This window comes from Hipposideros armiger, unplaced genomic scaffold (genome assembly GCF_001890085.2).
Source record: "Hipposideros armiger isolate ML-2016 unplaced genomic scaffold, ASM189008v1 scaffold_103, whole genome shotgun sequence".
NCBI classification, from domain to species: Eukaryota; Metazoa; Chordata; class Mammalia; order Chiroptera; family Hipposideridae; genus Hipposideros; species Hipposideros armiger.
Window position 1 is genome coordinate 2,295,426 of NW_017731453.1, and position 14,298 is coordinate 2,309,723.

Below are 14,298 nucleotides of genomic sequence, written 5' to 3' on the forward strand. Positions count from 1 at the left end.
CCTAGCATATTATGGATACCATGGGAATACGATTGAAGTCAACTACATGTTTTCTTTTCAAAGTAAGCTCAAAAACTATGGAGGGAGGAAAATATACACATAAAAAGAAACTGAAAAATATAAAAATAATATAAGACCAACTGTTATATACATCAATGTAAATTATATATAATCAGTAGCTTTCACTTCTAGTACAGTAGAAAATGTTCTCTGAAGATCTCTGCCGCTACGAAACAACTGATTCTATGTAAAACTGCCTTTAGGATACATTGTATTTCGTAGGTAAGGATGTTCTCCTAGGTCTCTTTCCCACCAAAATATATGAACTGAGCTCAGAATGTGTAGAGTTGAGCAGCAAGAAAGTTTAAAAAAAAAAAGGGAAAGTTGCCTTGAGTAAAAATGCTGGCATCAGCAACCCAAGGGGAAGCTACACCTTGGACGAGTGTGAAGATGTCAGAATTGAGCCTAAGTGTTCTACAATACACTGGCAACTTCTGAGAGGCTAATGTGGTCCCAGATTAGTAACATCTGTAGGCTCCAAATTAAAACAAAACAAAACACAAATCCCCATATAGGAAAATGCACTTCTGATTTATTTAATTTAATCAAGATTGCTTAATACACGAGAAAATAGTACATAGTGAATGAGGACAGGAATACTAACACCATATTTAAATTTCAAGGGAATTATATATTAAAATTATGTGATAGAGAGTATAAAATAACTGCAGAAAATATTTTAGGAAATAAAAGGATGAGATACTATTAAAAATAACTATAAGTGTTTGAAAAGGGATGCAATAGAAATTGTAGGCAAAAAGCAATATATATGTGGAGAAATAAAAATGACTCCAAGATCAGATGGGATAACAGTATAGACAGATAAGAAGGGAGAATTAGCTTTGGGAAAGATAATTTGGAAGAAATTGCAGAATTCAGCAAACAGAGACAAAGAAATTAAAATATGGTACAGGTTAAGCAATACAAATGATGGAATGTCTGATACATGTCTTACTGAAACAAAAATACAAAAACATAGAGATGCTGGCAGATAAGTATTATACATAAAAGTTTAGAGTTTTCTAAATCAATTAAAGACATAAATCCCAATAATTAATGAGCATAGTGTACACCTAAATCAAATTCATTTAAAATATTATACATCTGGACACCCACAGGGTCACTTACACTTTGTAGGCATTTGCTGATTGTGACACCATGAGTCTGAGCACATGTGATTTGGATCCACATACTGAGCAGAAGGAAGCAATGGTAAACCACTGCTGCATTTTCTTTTCTTATTCTTCTTTTGTTTTCTTGAAAATCCTATGATGAGACAGTTCAAAATGAAACATGAGATAGTGCTGAAAGATGAGATTCCCAGGATAAACAGTGCTTAAACTGTTACTGGGAAGAGCAGAGAACTTCTGGGAAGTAGGAAAACCAACTAATATAACTAGACCAAAGCTGGGAAGACATGTATTGGCTGATGTGCACAAAGGCGAAAAGAAAGTACAATGCTTCACAACATCTACGATACGGACATGGAGTATAAGAACTGTGACCCAAGTTAAACTGGAAATTGGAAAGCAAGTAAAGAAGCAGGCTTTAATACTGAAGCAAGACATAGAACAGGCAGTTAGAGGCTATAATGCAAGGTCTGATAAATAATACCAGTCAAAATTGTAGGAAAACCTATTAACGTAACCATCATTCAAGTCTATGTCCAACTATAATGGCTGGAGAAGACAAAATTGAAAACTTTTATGCAAGTATCCAAAGAGAAATTGATTGTGCAACAAAACAAGCCATGCTGATAACTATAGGTGACTGGAACACAAAAGTAGGAAATAAAGCACAATCAAGTGTTATGGGAAAATTTGGAGTATGGGTAAGAAATGGAGCAAGGGATCATGGATTTCTGCAAAGTCAACAACTCATCCATTGCAAGCACATGCTTCAAACAACCGAACGAACACTTGTTTACATGGACATCACTGGATGACCAATATAGAAATCAAATAGACTATGTGAGAGGAAGCATGGGATGGTGAAGTTGTATTCTCTCTGGCAAAACAAGACTAGGAGCAGATTGTGGCACTAACCATGAACTCTTTGTATCAAACGGAGGAAAGATGAAAATGAGGACTAAAAGATTCATAGTGCCACAATATAATGTCAATAACACTGCTGATAGATTTTAAATCCACATAAAAACAGATTTGCACTGTTAAACTTAATTGACCAAGAACAGAAGAACTGTGGGCTGAAACTAGTAGTACTGTTAGGGAAGAATGTGAAAAGACAATGGCAGTGGTAAATAAAAATCGACACGGATAACAGGAGTCACACTGAAAACTATTAAACACAGGAGAGAGGCAAAAGGTAAAGGTGACAACAGCAGGGTTAGAATCCTGAACATAGTTTTTCCATGACTATCACATAGGGGTCAAGAGGACGAGTCTAATAGTCACTGTAAGGAAATAGAAGAGAATGACGAGGGAGGAAAAACAAGAGGTCTCTACCAGAAGATTCAAAAAATAAAAGGGTGTTTGAAACCTAGACTAGTAATCCTGAACTAGCAACAAGGAAGCACATGATCTGACCAGGAAAAAATAAAGGGAAGGTGGAATCAGTACACTGAAAACCTATACAGAAGAGATAAAAAGATGACAGACACCTTTGAAGAAGATTTCCATGAGGAAGAACCTATAATTCTAGAAAGTGAAGTGAAAGTTACCCTGAAAGTATTGGGAAGAAATAAATAACCAGGGGTAGATGGGATGCTAATAGGGTTGTTTCAAGCCAGAGACTGAATCTGTCAAAATCCTAACAAGGATATGTCAACAATATGGAAAACAAAACAGTGGCCTATAGACTGGAAATATTCCATATACATCCAATCCCAGGAGAGGGCATGCCAATGAGTGCAGTAACTATAGACTCACTGCTCTAATGCCCCACACAAGGAAAGTGATGCCAAGGTGAGGCAACAAAGATGTCTACCTTGTATGAGCAAGACTTGTTCAAGCTGGATTCAGAAAAGGAAGAGGCACTCCAGATCTAATTATCTAATTTCAAACATCTGTTGGACACTGGAGTGCTCCAAAGAATTTAAGAAGAAAATCAGTCTGTTTTATAGACTACAGTAAAGCCTTTGACTGCGTAAATCATGAAAAGCTATGGGTTGCTCTGAAAGAACTGCATGGGACTCAGCAATTGATCTTCCTGATGCGTAACCTGTATTGTGGACAGGAGGCCACTGTCGGGACAGAATATGGAGAGACAGAATGGTCCCCTATAGGCAAAGGTGTCAGACAAGGGTGCATTTTATCTCCTTATTTGTTTAATCTGTATGTAGAACATATATGAAAAAATGGGCTAGGCTCAGAAGAAGGAGAAATGAAAATTGGTGGAAGAAATATCAAAAACTGAAGCCATGCAGATGACACCATCCTACTGGCGGAAAGTACCAATTATTTGAACTGACTTCTGATGAAAGTAAAAGAAGAAAGTGCCAAAGCAGGACTGCATTGGAACAACAAGAAGCCAAAAATCATGACTACAGAAGAAATACACAACTTTAACACAGACAATGATGACATTGCATTTGTTAGACATTTGCTTACCTTGTTTCAGTCATTAATTCAAATGGAGACTGCAGTGAAGAAATCAAAGCTTAGTCAAAGAAACTTGATAGTGGAATAATTAGGAAGGAAAATACTGAAAACACACAAACACATGGGGACTAAATATCAGGCTCCTGAATAATGAATGGGTCAGCAATGAGATCAAGGAAGAAATCAAAATATATCTTGATGCAAATGAAAGTGAAACCACAATGACCCCAAATAAAAGGTACACAGTGAAAACAGTCCTAAGATGGAAATTTATATCAATGGAGGCCTACCTAGAGAAATAAGAAAAATCTTAAATAAGCAGTCTAACTTTACACCTAAAGGACCTGGAAAAAAGAAGAGTAAACAAAGCCCAAAGTAAGTAGAAGGAAGGAAATAATAAAGATCAGAGCAGAAATAAATGAAAGAGTCTAAAAAAACAGTATAAAGATCAATGAAACCCAGTGCTTGTTTTTTGAAGTTAAACAAAATTTACAAACCTTTAACCAGACTTATCAAAGATATATATAGATATATATATATATATATATATATATATATATATATATATATATATATATAGAGAGAGAGAGAGAGAGAGAGAGAGAGAGAGACAGAGAGACAGAGAGAACCCAAATAAAGTCAGAAATTCAAAAGAAGTGACAACCAACAACACAAATACAAAAAAATTTCAAGAAAGTACTATGACCAACTATGCGCCAACAAATTGGACAATTTGGAAGAAATGGATAAATTCCTAGAAGCATACAGTCTTCCAAGGCTGAATCAAGAAGAAACAGAAAATCTGAACAGAGCTGCTAATACCAATAAAATTGAATAAGTAATCAACAAACTCCCAACAAGCAAAAGTTATGGACCAGGTGGCTTCCCAGGTGAATTTTACCAAACATTCAATAAAGAATTATCTATCACCTATTATTCTCAAACTATTCCAAAAAATCCAACAGGAGGAATGGAGGGAAGGCCCCCAAGCTCAGTTTATGAGGACGCCATTACCCTGATTGCAAAACTAGACAGACATTACCAAAAGAAACAAACAGAAAAACTATAGGGTGTATCCCTAATGAATATAAAGGCAAAAATCCATCAACATATCAGCAAATCGAATTAAGCCATCCATTAAAAGGATCAAATACCACAATCAAGTGAGATTCATTCCTGGTATGCAAGATTGGTTAACTACCCACAAATCAATTAATGTAATATACCACATAAACAAAATGAAAACATAAAAATCATATGGCTCTATGAATAGATGCAGAAAAGGCATTTAGCAAAATGCAGCATCCATGTATGATAAAAACCCGCAGCAAAGTGAGAATAGAGCGAACATATGTCAACATTATAAAGGCCATGTATGACAAACACACAGCTAATATCATACTCAATGGGGAAAAGCTAGAAGTATTCTTCTTAAGATAGGAGCAAAACAAAGATGCCTGTTAAGACGGGGCACTGAATCTTCTATTTTAAGATTTGGATCTCTGGCATAATTTGATTTAACAAGTGTAATTTAGCTTGGGACTTTTTGAAAGCTTTCTTTCCTTTCTTTGTCTATTAATGATTCTGCTTGCTGTGCATTTACTTTGCATACAAGTTTCAATGTTTCTGTTTACTTCCGCCCAGTGCTGGCCCTGGGACTTGGGGAGAGGTTTTGCATCTGAATGGCATCCACTCCTGGCTCCAACTTAAATCTATACAACATATGCAAAGGTTGCCATAGCCAGCTTAGCTGCACTTTCCTCCCACCCAAAGGACAAAGCAGAACTCAATAGAAAATTTCACTACAGACTGAAGACATTTGCATCCTGGTTAGAAAATATAAAACTTGAGGCTGTTAGGCAAGGAGCAGAAACCGCCTTAGGCCTGGAGAAATTGCCAGCAATGAGCTGAATAGAAACCATCTTATCTTAGAAGCCATCTTGTCCTGCTCCCTGCTTGCTTGTGATGCATTGAAGAGGAACAGCCTGTTCACCTCCCCCTATAAAAACTCCACGCCCCTCTTACTCTGAGGGGTTATGGTTTTTTCTAACCTGACCTCCCACTGCTCAAACATGCCAGATAAATTCTAATAGACCAATTTTGGTCTCCCATGACTCATTCCTCTGGCCATGTCTAACAACGCCCAATTTCACTACTTTTATTTAACATAGACTGTAAGTCCTATCTACAGTAATCAGACAAGGAAAAGAAATAAAAGACATCCAAATGGAAAAGGAAGAAGTTAAACTGTCATTATTTGCAAATGACATGATACTATATGTAGAGAACCCCAATGATTCCATCAAAAAACTGTTAGAAATAATCAATGAATTTAGTAATGTAGCAGGATACAAAATTAATATTCAGAAATCAATTGCATTTTTGTACTTCAATAATGAACTATCAGAAAAAGAAATTATGAAAATAATCCAATTTACAATTGCATCAAAAAACCAAAATACTTAGGAATAAATTTAACCAAGGAAGCAATAGATTAGTATTCAGAAAATTATAAGACATTGAAGAGAGAAATTTAAAAAGGCACAAATAAATGGAGACATATACCATGCTCATTGATAGGAAGATTTTATAATATAGTCAAAATGTCCATATTTTCTAAAGTAACTTATTATCTATCTATCTATCATCTATCTATCTATCTATCTATCTATCTATCTATCTATCTATCTATCTATCTATGTATCATCTATCCAACCTTTGTGTAAATCTTTGCAGTGGGAGTTGTGCTGGCTTTCTGCATTTGTTTATCAGGGAGCAAAAAAATGGGTTAATCATGCCCAAGAGCATATTAGATAATGACGGATGGTAGACATTGAAGGAGATATATCTTTCATTGGAGCCTATGAAAGGTTATTACTAGCATTTTATTGGACTCCTCCATACTCCACCCACATACACAAAGAATCAAGTGTAACTGGGTCATTTATATTAGGTAGGTAAAGAAATTTTTATGGTTAGGAAATGTCTAGTAAGTTTGTGAAGGAAAACAGGCTTAATTCTCATCGAAACATATCATATAACACAACAATAACATCACTAAGGGAAGTCCATTTCTAAGAGAAAAAGCACCCCTTTCTCTCTTAATCCCTATGGGCTGCTATAACAAAAACATCATAGACTGGTTATCTTATAAACTACAGGAATTTATTTTTCACAGTTCTGTAGGCTAGGAAATCAGATCAAGGTGCAGGATTTGATGTTTGGTGAGGGTCTGCTGCCTAGTATATAGGTCCCATCTTTTTTATGGGTCTTCACATAGTGGAAGGTGTAAGGGAGCTTTCTGAGTTCTCTTTTAGTAGGACACTAACTTCATTCATGAGGGCATATCCCTCACGACCTAATCAATTCCCAAAGATTCTCCCTCTAAAATCAACACACTGAGGATTAGGCTTCAACATGTGAATTTGGGGTAGGGTGATACAAACATTCAGTTCATAGCACTTAGCAATTATCAGTTGATTAAAAGTGAATAAGCAATAAAATCAACATAATGTAGAAACTTCAAATAGTGAAGTCAAATTCTCCATATTCTACCTTTTCTTTGCAAAATTTTTGACACATAGGCATCAAAACACAGGAGGAAGTTTAAATAATTATGGGGTATTGGGATCAACTGAAGATGGCTTATTTTACAACTGTTCTTAGACAACCATAAAAGTGAAGGGCAACTTGCATGAATCATTTTTTTGTTTAATTCTTTCCTATAATCTTTAAATAAACATTTATCTTGAAGACAGGGGGCAAGGTTTATAGCAAGATTGCACAGTCTTATAATTGGGTAGATTTGAATATAAAGTAACAGTTTTTTATTCATACAGTTCAAGTCCCAGTGTGGAATTTAATAAGGAAATTTAAATGTATTTTTAAGGAAAAAAATCTATGTTTTATTGACAAAATGAGAACAATTGCAGAAAATGATTTGCCTTGTTTGCTTTGGGGGCTGGAGAAACGTCATCAAGTTCTTTACATTCTTGTGCAGACAACAGTATAGTCCATGTCTTCATTTAAAATGAATAAAGATAATTTATCTTCTAGATATTGTGGTGGATTTAATATTTTGGTATTCTTTGAAAGCAACATAATTTCCTGGGGATATTTTAATGTACCCACCTTATTCTTTTGCTAAAATCTCCAATGTTTAATTATTTCTTGCTGTTTCAACCAAGATAATACTTTTTAAGCTACTTTTGCTTTATTTCTAATAACAATGCAGTATGAAGTCTGTGAATACATTTTCTATCTTATTGACCCTATTTAGAAAACTGTGAGAATTATCATGGGATGGCTAATGTTTGTGATTGAAATTGTAGTTTATTTTGGTAATGTAGAGACAAATTAAAATACACTCTTCCACCTTTTCCCCAAATTTCAAATGCAAAGATCAACAGAACGAGATTTAGTCTTCATGACCCTTTTCCACTGAAGATTTCCATTATAATCATGCCTAGTTATATTCAAAATACCTGGAGACATGATCCCTGGTACAAGTTTTCACTTTTCCCCCACCTTGAACATGCAGGAATTATGACTGGCAAATATCTATTGGGTGGTCAGAAAAGTCATGACGCATGTTTGCAACAGATAGCACTAGTTCATTTTTGAAAGTACTAGAGTCATTCGCATCTATGTTATTGCTATGTCATTTGACAGCTCACAGTTCTAGCTTCATTCGAATAAAAATTGAGCGATTTGGTTGAGTTTCAGAGATTTTACAATGAGTTGAAGATGGAAGACCACACTGTGTATTTTGGCAATACTTTACTGTTTTACTTCCCTAAAGGGAAGAACGCGCATCAACCTTGTGAAAAGTTGCATAAAGTTTACAGTGACAATGCTCTACAAGAACGTCAGTGCCAACGATGGTTCACGAAATTCCGTGCTGGTGATTTTGATCTCAATGATACTCCTCGGTCAGGGAGGCCTACCAAGGTTGATGATGAGAAAATAAAGGCATTGATCAAGTCAAACCCACGTTACACGACACAAGAGATTGCAGAAACATTGAATATCTATCATTCAAGCGTTTGTGACCACTTGAAGAAGCTGGGATACGTAAGCAAGTTGGATATTTGGGTTCCAAATGAACTCAAAGAAGCTCATTTGATGGCACGTATAAACATCTGCGATATCCTCATTAAACGTGAGGAAAATGATCCTTTTTTGAAGCGACTGATAAATGGTGATGAGAAGTGGATTGTTTACAACAATGTGGTGTGCAAACGGTTTTGGTCCCAATGATTTGCCTCAAATTACATGGAAAGCAGACATTCATCAGAGGAAAGTTATGCTCTCAGTGTGGTGGGATTTTAAAGCTGTCATGTTTTTCAAGCTCCTACCAAGGAACCAAACAATCAATTCCAATGTGTACTGTTGACAATTGGACAGTTTGAAGGAATCCATCATCCAAAAACATCCAGAGCTTGTTAATTGTAAAGGAGTTGTGTTCCATCGTGATAACGCGAGACCACACACAAGTTTGATCACCTGTGAAAAATTATTGGAGCTTGGATGGGATGTGTTGTCACACCCACCATACTCGCCTGACCTTGCGCTGTCAGACTTCCACTTGTGTCGCTTTCTTCAAAACTCCTTGCATGATATAACGTTCAATTCAGATGAGGCTGTAAATCAGCACCTTGTTCAGTTTTTCGCAAATAAAGACAGGTCCTTCTATGAACGAGGAATTATGAAGCTCACTGAAAGATGGCAAAAGGTTATCAAACAAAACGGGCAATATATCATTGATTGATCTTTGTTCTTTATATAAACAAATGACCTTTGAAAAACAGACAAAATACGTCATGAGTTTTCCAACATCCCAATTGTAAAGTAGTTAGAAGAAAATAATCTGGTTTTAGTCCTGCTGAGAGGTCCCTCTGCTTTTCCTTAGAAGATAAGTTCCTTGATGACAACAACCATGGCTTAGCTGGTTTTCCTCAGGGCCTGGCCAAGCACAGATAGGATTTGAGTTAATGAATATTAAAGGTATAAATTAATTGATCATATCCTTGTTATTGAGGCTTTATATTTCTACCTCAGAACATTGCAGAGAAGGTGAAAAGATCAAAGTCGTTTTTTCACATACATATTCAGATCTAATTTGCTATATACTTACTTGGGTTAACGAGTTTGTCAAAAGAACCAACATGTGGCTAATCTACCCTCAGTCAGGAAGGAGAATATATACAGAATTTGAAGTATATACAGAGGGTGCCAAAAATGTATACACATTTTAAGAAAGGAAAACACTATTAAAATTTTAATACTCAATATATGCCAAAAACAAAAGATGAGTACAAGTCATGTTTGACTTCTGCAATTAGAAGAGACATTCAAAGTGGTTCCCATCAGCATCCAGACACTTCTGATTATGGGGAACTACTGCTTGAGCAACGCTGACCACAGTGTCCACTTGTATACATTTTTTGGCACCCCTGGTATATATATATATATATATATATATATATATATATATATATATATATATATATCTGATAGGATAGGTGTTGCATAACTCCAAGATATACCCCCTAATTATGGCTTAAAGGCTCCAATATTTTCTTTTGCCATCTCATCCCTATGAATATCATTTATTCCTATGCCCTCAGTTAATATTTTTTATGGTGTAGATTCCAAAGCTATAACCTATTCCTTCTTTCCACATGTCTCTTTGTGTCTCATTTCTTATTGCCGATGAGACAGCTCTTCCTGTAAATCATGGCAGAACTTTCTTGTATCATGCATACAACGAAATTTCATTTTTTGCCCTGTCCATGTAAACTTACTTCTCTTCTTGATTCTCATATTCATTAAGGCTACTACTACCAGCTTCCAAATCCCACAGGTTTTCCAATGAAGATACAGCTTTGATTCCTCTTTTTCGCAATCATTTTTTTTTAGTCTTTCACCCCAATGCATTCTTTCATTTTTTCAAATATCCATGACATCAGTCATGTTCTTTCCATGCCATTGATGTAGTAATTAGGTTTCTCTAGAAAAACAAACCCAATAGGATATAGATAGATATAAATATATAGATATAGATACATATAAACATACATAAATATCTCTATAGATATAGATATAGATATAATCATAGATGTGTATATATAGATATGCCTCTATATGTATATCTATATATCTATATCTATGTATATAGATATGAGGTCGGATAATTAAGTTCGCAAACTCATCCTAGAAAAAGTGCTCCATAACTCATTTCTGAATATCACTACGGTCACTTTCAAAGCACTCCCTTTGGGAAGCTATGCACTGATGCCAGTGCCTAGTCCACCCTTCAAAGCAAGTTTGGAGCTCGTTTTCTGGAATGGCCATCAGAGCTGTCATTGTGTTACTCTTGATGTTTTATATGTCATCAAAATGTCTTCCTTTCCATATTTCCTTTATCTTTGGGTAAAGAAAGAAGTCACTGGGGGCCAGATCAGGTGAGTAGGGAGGGGGTTCCAATACAGTTATTTGTTTACTGGCTAAAAACTCCCTCACAGACAGCGCCTTGTGAGCTGGTGCATGGTCGTGATGCAAAAGCCCTAAATTGTTGGCGAAAAGTTCAGGTCATCTAACTTTTTTATCCATTCATTTCAGCACTTCCAAATAGTAAAGTTAGTTAACTGTTTGTCCAGTTGGTACAAATTCATAATGAATAATTCCTCTGATATCAAAAAGGTTAGCAACATCATTGCAACAAGTTCCCCAACTTAATTGTCAGACCTTGTATGTAGAAGATTTATTATGAGGATATAGCTCATGCTCTCGTGGAGGCAGAGTTGTCCATTCTTCTGTTCTCTAAAATCTGGAGGCCCAGAAAAGTCGGTGATATGGACCCAGTCCAATCCTGAAGGCCTGAGAACCAGGAGAGACAGAGATGGAGAACCAGTCCCAGTCCAAGTCAGAAAGCCTGAGAACCCAGAGCACTGATGTCTGAGGGCAGTTCAAGCAGAGAGAGCAAATTCCTCTTTCTTTGCCTTTTTGTTCTATTGAGACCATCAAGGATATTGGATGATGCCTACCCATACTGATGTTGGCAATCTTTTTTTACTCAATCTGCTCATTCAAAATGCTAATCTCCGAAACACTCTCACAGACACACCTAGAGGAATGTTTTACCAGCTGTCTGGTATCCCTTAGCCCTGTCAAATTGATGCATAATATTAAAGGTCGCCATTGCCTTTAACTGGGAATTGGTACCTCATATTGAAGCTTTTTGTTTTTGAAGACTTAGCATGAAGTACAACTACTTCCGCAGAATCTTCGCCTCATCATCCTTCTTGGCATGATATATCTGCATTATACCTTCTTGTGGCTCTTTATCAATATCATTAATTCAAGTGCTCCTTTGTTTTGTGGTTGATTATATAAATATTTTCTCTTCCTTGATAACATCTCAATTGATACATAAATATATTAGATGATAATAAATAATTGTAGATGTATTTTTAAAAATGACTGAAGGGGCCTTGTTTTATTTACCAATATCTGGGGAAATTCTGAGTTAATATTTCTACCCAAGATTGAAGGGAATTTTAGAGCCCTAAGGGTCATGAACATTCACATAGTAAAGATTTTCTGTATATTACAGGTGAGAAAGCTAAGCACAGAAAAATTGTTACTTTTGCATGGTTACTCTGTAAATTAGTAAGTTTCCTCACTTTTAGTGCAAAGATTCCAATGAGTAATAAATGAATTGCATTCCAATAAGGTTGACTCTCAGTTAAAGCAATGGTGATACAAAAATTAAGTGCTTTCATTTATTACTCTAAACATTCATTTTTAGTTGTTCTCATTCAGAATAAATTTATATTAACAGGTTTCATATCTGTCATTGATAATATATTCGAGTTCAGTCTGTGTTTAGAGGAGAAAAGTTTATATTGTTTTATGAAGAGAAATATTCTGCTGAATGTTAAATGTTAAAAAGTAAATAATGAAAAACAGGAACCCACCATAGCATTAATTGGTAAACTGTACTTTTGGGGAGCAATATTTAATACATTTAGGAAAGGCATATTTTCCTTTGATGAAATTTCATGCGATATTATGAAAATTTATTTTATTCATAGGGAAATACAATTTCAGAAACAATACGGTATATTGTAAAAAAGTAGTAAAAATAAACAAATCTACCACTAACCCAAGGACATGAATCATATGAAATATTTATAAATCACATTTTGTAACCTTTAATAATATCAAACCGAGTTCAGTGGTTTTAAATTAGATTTGAATCTGGTGTTCTGCTCTTCAAACAATGCTTGATATAGCCAGCCTTCACTATCAAGTGTACTTTTAAATAACTGTGTTCCTCATAAAATGCCTTCTTCAGAGAGAAACCTTGTTTCATGTTGTTTGTAATAAACAAGATGAGCTGCAATGCTATTTTCTTCGTCTTAACTACATCATCAGATTGTTTTGATTTATATTTCTCTCATAAAATATTATCATCAAGTAAAATAAAGCACAAACCCTTTTTGTTGTTTTACAAGCAAGAGGAAGTCTAGCTTTTAGGCCGTGGTTGGTTAGATAGTTTGACTTCTTTTTCCATCCATTTGTCTTTCTTTTCTTTCCCCTTTGTATGTAAGGGGTATTCGGAAATATGTATTCAATCTGCCTTATTTTCGTTGGTCTCTTGTCTTGACCTTCTGAAACAGGCTTTGCTGGGTGCTATGAGTTATGGAAAATTTTCCAAAGAGACTTCACCCCAATGGTTGGCCCTCAGTAGCCTGGCTTTTTCTTTTCAATTCAAATAAAAAATAAAAATTACAGGATGAACTTTCTGGACAAAAATCATTATACACATTCTGAGCTATCTTTTCGATTTGAAATCCAAAGATGTTTGTGAACTCCTTTGTATTTAATTTTATTTAAGGACTTGCAATTTTAGATAGATTTGTACTGAGGGTGGAACAACAAAGGAACAGCTTCTTCCCTTTGTAGTTAGTAGCAAATTATTAACTTTTAAATGAAATTGTCTCCTTCACCCGCTTTAAATTATGCAGTCTTTGTTGATAGCACATTTTGTCTTTAATGCTGTGTAGCTCCATATATGTTATTTGTTTGTTCCCCTTCGCATTGATTCCCAAGCCCAACAAGCAAGGGAACGTTAAAGGGAGTGAATGCTTACATTAGAATATTCTCTATTTACTCATAGACCCAAATTACCATTCTGTACCTTAGATAAGCCACACTGGTGTTACCGAGTTCAATTGCTTTTTATTTTGTTATTTATTTGATATCTATTTTGTCAACGTCAATATGTATTGTGTTTCATGGAACTCATGCTATATAGAGCCAATAACTATATCTATATCTATAACTATATCTATATCTATAACTATATCTATATCTATAACTATATATATATATATTCATTTATATGGTCACAGCGTTATCGTGCTTAAGATCTGGCTTCTTGCCGCATGAAATCCTAAACTGGAGAGATGAGGTTGGTGGGAAGAAAAGCAGGTTTATTCAAAATGCTGGCATTCTGGGAGAATGGTGGATTCCTGTCCAAAGGCCACCCCCCTCCCCCCATGACCAAGAGATTTTATAGGCAGATAAGGAGAGGCAGAAGAAAGGAAAGGAGAAGTTGGTCAGGCAATTCCTGGAAAAAGGCGCTTCGCAGAGGCGGGTGTGTTTCAGG

At 35.5% G+C, this 14,298-nt stretch overlaps 1 pseudogene; it reads left to right on the forward strand.

The window, feature by feature from the left end:
• The first annotated feature begins 1,735 nt into the window (after positions 1 to 1,735).
• The window catches only part of LOC109384833 (hsc70-interacting protein pseudogene), a 77,123-nt pseudogene continuing 64,560 nt past the window's right edge, over positions 1,736 to 14,298 (forward strand).